Consider the following 6000-nt stretch of genomic DNA (forward strand, 5'->3'; position numbering starts at 1 on the left):
CCCAGTCAAATTAAAGTTTATTCTAAAAATAAGCTTTGTAAAAATATACATATTACTAGCAACACCAACATACTGAATTCATAAATTGTATTCCTCCAGGCATTTCAAAGCACAACCCCCATGCAAAACGCTGTAGATATACACAAAAACACAAGTATTTTGTTAAACAAGACTAAGACCTTGAGTATATAGCTCAATAAACAATGTAAAAAGTGAAAAAAAATTTTTTTTTCTTTGATAGGTCCCTAGCAGATAGCAATCTCTCTTAAAAGGTTAAAAAGAAAGGGTAACCTGTCAGATGGGAAGAAGGTAAATCAGTTGCTTCTACAATAATTTAAGTTTTGATATCTGGGAAATCTGTGTTACTAAGGCTTGACCACTCTCATCAGAATTAACTTCCTAAAAAATCAGACATTCTATAGTTAATACATACACTCATATCCATGATATATTATTATTCCTTTTAAATATATTAGATAGACACAAATAAGTTTTCAAGCCATTGGGCCAATAGCTTGTTTCACTACTTTTTTCACTAGTTTAAGGACTATTCAACAACAGCAGGAAGTTACACTGACATATTCACTGTCTCTCTCATGCACACACACACACTCTCACGCATACATCTCCATTGACGCTTTAGACTAAATATAAAATGAATCTTTATCTCCTTTATAAAACAGCTTATAATGTGTAAACATTCTACCAAAGAAACACTTTTCAATGACAGGGACACCAAAAGCAAAGATACTACCAATTATATGGAAGACTAACAAAGACAAATGAATCTTTCACTAAATTACCTCACTGTCTCTTTTACTAAATTCCATGGAGCATCACTTTAAAACAAGTGAAATGAACAGGCATGTGGAATACCTAAGAGTAACTCAGGCATACAAAAAGATTTAATAGCAAGAGTCTACAGTTAAAAACTCTTTGTAATGATTTCTAGAGGTCTCTCTCTGATACTGTATTATCACCAAAATAGATTTTAATGTGTAAAAATCTATTTGAAACCTTAAATTTAACTAGGACCATTGTGTTAAAGCTGAAACTCAAATTCAGAATAATGTCATTGCCTACTGGTGACAAAAAATAACAAGAAACTTAAAAAGATAGTGTGAAAAGGCAATCTTGTGAAAAGGCAGTCACCATCAAAATGATGCTTCTAAAACCAATTCTTATTAAGTAGTTTCTAGGAAATACTATTTCAATCTAAAGAGAGACCACACCATTTCTGTTCTCAGCAAGATTTAATGAATGGATGAGTAGGCAGGTTATATTTTGATCAGTAATACTTACAAAGAGATTATTTTAAGTATCTTAGGGTACAAACACAGCCCCCCCCAATATAATACTCAGGATCAAATGGCCAATGTTTAAAAGAATCACTATTAGCGAGAATTCAATTAGTGAGAATAAAAAATTGATTTAGCTTTTAGAAAACAATTTGGCAAAATATATGAAGAAACTTAGAAATGTGTGTATACATTTAAATCCAGTAACACTAGTTCCAAAATGTATTTTAAGAAACTAAGTGGAGACATATACAAAGGGTTATGTAGAAGGATATTCATACAATGTTGCTTATAATACCAAAATTAAAAGTTCATAATAGTGGAATCAGTAAATCATGGGACCTGCTCTAGCAACAGTGACTTAAAGCCATGCTTTCAGTTAATAGACAAAATGCTCATGATATGTGTAATGTCATCCAAATACTAACAGAATACAAAACTGTGCAGTATGGTCCCAATTTTGTTTTAAAAGTATATCGATCCCATCCTCTCCTAGCTACTTAAGGACCCCACTCCTGCAATGGTCCCATTTTCTGCATTGCCAAATATGCTGTGATATTCCCACCCTAAAATGCAAAACAAAGAAGATCCACCATCTTCAATCCTACATTGAAGCTATATATTCTCACTTTCCCTTTAGCTATACCTCCAAGAAAGAGCTGTCCTATAATGTCTCCATTTCTGGTTCTTCCCATTCTCTCTTTGACCTACTCCAATTACACTATTGTTACTGCCCCTTCATTGAAAGCTACTTTTATCACAGTCTCTAAATTCAATAGTAAATACTGAATTCTCATCTTATCCTACTTAAGATATGACTACATTGTTTCTCTTACTTTGAAATATTTTTTCTAACTTTCAGGATTCAATTTTCCTCACTGGTTGCTGCTTCTTAATCTTCTGTGCTACATTCTTTTCCTTTTCCTGACTTTTAAACACTGGAGGTGCCCTAAAGCTTAGCTCTCACCCTTCTATCTATACTATTTTGATATAGAAGTAAAACTAAGCAAATATGGGAATTATGGATAAGACAAAATGAATTACAAACCTCGACAATGGAAAAAATAGTAATTATCAGACATTAGGAGATGGGAAAGTGGAGGCAGAAAGTATGAAATGTTAACTCCTTTAATAGTAGGAAACCTAAAAAAATAATTACCTAACTTCTTACTGTTTTTCACACACATAGTTAATGTTAGAGAGGTCTTTTAACAACAATTTCTTTTGATACACATACACACACAAATTCTAATGTTCAGCAATCAGTTTTTCTTCTGTTTAACTGTAATGCTTTTATTTAAAATGGCATGTGTATTAGTAAGAAGTCAATCACAAAAACCATTCTTTTTTAAGCAGAAGAGAATCAGGAAAGGCCTTTTTTTGGGTCTCCAAGAATGATACCTAGAACATGTCAAAACTAGTCTTCATCCAAAGGCTGGCCCTAGAAACACACTGCATTAGCTGTAATTCAGGGATTACAGAATCAAGTTGTCTGTTCACTCCAAGCCAGCAAAACGGATGATTTGAGTAATACCATCTCTCATTCCATTTAACTTGGTACCAAATCCAAAAAGTAAAGTGGGTCAGGCACAGTGGCTCACACCTATAATCCCAGCATACTGGGAGGCCAAGGTGGGCAGGTGGCTTGAGCCCAGGAGTTTGAGAACAGCCTGGACAACACTGGGAGACCCTGTATAAAAACAACAACAACAAAAAAACAACAACAAAAAAAACCAAGCAAAAAATTAATCAGGTGTGGTGGCGAGCACCTGTGGTCCCGGCTACTGTGGAGGCTGAGGTGGGAGGATCACCTGAGCCCGAGAGTTTGAGGCTTCAGTGTATTATGATCATGCTACCGCACTCCAGCCCAGGTAACAGAGTGAGATCCTGTCTCGAGGAAAAAAAAAAAAAAAAAAATTTAAGTAAATCTGATTTACCACAAAGAGTAAATTTCGTCGGTGAAACCTAAAATCATATGCAGAATTCTAGGTGCAAAGAGAATTGTAGTTTTTATCTCTCTTAACTTTACAGAAAAAAAAAAAAATCAAATATATCTCCAAAATAAATGTCAAATTAGTCTATTTCTCTCTGTGTCCACTGTTACCACCTAATCCAAACCACCATCATCTCTCACCTGGACTGCTGTCAGCCTCTTGTCTCCCTGTGACCACTCAGCAGTGGCTTTTCACTGCTCAGTGAATAAAACCCAAACACCTTATCATAGGATATGTCTTTTTTTCTATCTCCTTTGACCTCATCTCTTAACCTTCTCTCTGTTGATCATTATATGCTCCAGCCACAGTAGTTGTGTTTTTGTTCTTAAACACACCATACACATTCTTTCCCTAGGGCCTTTACATTTGCTGCTCCTTTAGTCTAGAAACATACAAGCTGTGTGCTCCTGCATTTTCTTCGGGTCTTTGTTCAAATGTCACCTTAGCAGAGGCACATTCCCTGGTTAACCTATCTAAAATAGCATTAATCTTGATTAACTCCTATGTTTACCTGGCTATACATCATTAAATATCATGTAAATCAAAATTACAATGAGATACCACAACACCTTCACCAGAATGACTAAAACTTAAGAGACTAACCAAAACAATCTTGAAAAAGGAAGACTAAATTAGAGAATTTACCCTAACTGACTGGAACACTAACTGTAAAGCTAGAGTAATCAAAATGGTGTGGTACTGGCATAAAAGTTGACAGAATGATGAATGGAACAGAATATAAATCCCAGAAAGACCCATACTTACACAATCATTTGATTTTCATTAAAGGAGTCAAAGCAGTTTAATGAGGAAAGAAAAATCTTTTCAGGAAATTATGCTGGGATATCTAAACTCATGTTTTTAAAAAGTTAGCTTCAACTGGCTGGGCATGGTGGCTCACGCCTGTAATCCTAGCACTTTGGGAGGCCGAGACAGGGGCATCACCCAAGATCAGGAGTTCGAGACCAGCCTGACCAACATGAAGAAACTCCATCTCTACTAAAAATACAAAATTAGCCAGGCGTGGTGGCACATGCCTGTAAACCAAGCTACTTGGGAGGCTGAGGCAGAAGAATCGCTTGAACCCAGGAGGCGGAGGTTGTGGTGAGCTGAGATCGTGCCACTGCACTCCAGCCTGGGCAACAAAAGCGAAATTCCATCTCAAAAAAAAAAAGTTAGCTTCAACCCCTATCTCACACCATACACAAAAATTAATTCAAGATTAAAGAGAAATCTAAATGAAACAGAAAGCTTTTAGAGGAAAACAAAGGAGAATACCTTCATAACCTAAAGGTAAGCAAAAATTTATCAGACAAGTCACAGAAAGCAACAATCATAAGAGGAAAAATATTAACACATTAGGATTCATTAAAATTAGAAACATCTGTTCATCAAAAGATATTATTATGAAAATTAAGATGCAAACCACAGAAAAAGCAACCTCTGACACAGGACTGGTATCCAGGATATATAAAGAACTCCCGCAACTCAATAATAAAAAGACAACCCAATTTTTTAAAATTAGCAAAAGATTTAAAAAGATACTTCACAAAATGTAAGGGATAGAAATGGTCAACAAAAACACATGAAAACACATGAAAAAAGCACATGAAAAACACATGAAAAAAGCACACGAAAAGCACATGAAAAACACATGAAAAAAGCAGCCTGGCAATTTCCTAAAAAGTCAAACATATATCTATCAGATAATCCCATCATTATACTCCCATGTATTCTTCCAAGAGAAATGAAAGCATGTGTCCATAAAAAGACTTGTACACAAGTATTCACATCAGCTTTATTAATAAATAAAAAACCCAATATCCATCAGTAGATGAACAGATAAATTGTGAGATAATGAAATATTATATCTCAATGAAAAGGAATTAACTACTGGTAACATAACATGGAGAAATATTAAATTATGTGGAGTGAAAAAATGTACTGTATGATTCCATTCATATAAAATTCTGGAAAATGCAAACAAATCTACAGTACCAGAAGGTAGACCAGTAATTGATAAAGGTAGGTGGGATAAGAGGATTTATAAATAGGCATGAGGAAACTTTTGGGGTGATGTATATGTTCACTATCCTGATTGTGCTGATGGTTTTATGAGTATATATGCGTTAAAATTTATCAAATGGTACATTTTAAAGTATATACAGTTTATTGTAGGTCATTATATTTCAATTTAAAATATCAACTAAGAAAACAAATGAGAAGAAATAATGCTTACTTACAATTTATGGTCTGTATATTTAAGTACTTTGTAACTTTGCTACACATTACATTTATTTTTTAATTCTTCCTTAGTGTCTATAGTTATTTTAAGATAAGTATAATAGGAATAGATTAATAATTTAGTGGGTTGTTAAAAAAATATTACTTTCTGTGGCCGGGCGCGGTGGCTCAAGCCTGTAATCCCAGCACTTTGGGAGGCCGAGACGGGCGGATCACGAGGTCAGGAGATCGAAACCATCCTGGCTAACACGGTGAAACCCCGTCTCTACTAAAAAATACAAAAAACTAGCCGGGTGCGGTGGCGGGCGCCTGTAGTCCCAGCTACTCGGGAGGCTGAGGCAGGAGAATGGCGTAAACCCGGGAGGCGGAGCTTGCAGTGAGCCGAGATCCGGCCATTGCACTCCAACCTGGGCGGCAGAGTGAGACTCCGTCTCAAAAAAAAAAAAAAAAAAAAAAAAAAAAAA

The 6000-nt window shown here is 35.4% G+C and overlaps 1 protein-coding gene across 4 annotated transcripts in view; it reads right to left on the minus strand.

Moving 5' to 3' along the window:
- ATF2 (activating transcription factor 2) overlaps positions 1-6000 on the minus strand; it is a 92472-nt gene that overhangs the window by 48815 nt on the left and 37657 nt on the right. The window lies entirely within an intron of this gene.

This window comes from Theropithecus gelada, chromosome 12, assembly GCF_003255815.1.
Source record: "Theropithecus gelada isolate Dixy chromosome 12, Tgel_1.0, whole genome shotgun sequence".
NCBI classification, from domain to species: domain Eukaryota; kingdom Metazoa; phylum Chordata; class Mammalia; order Primates; family Cercopithecidae; genus Theropithecus; species Theropithecus gelada.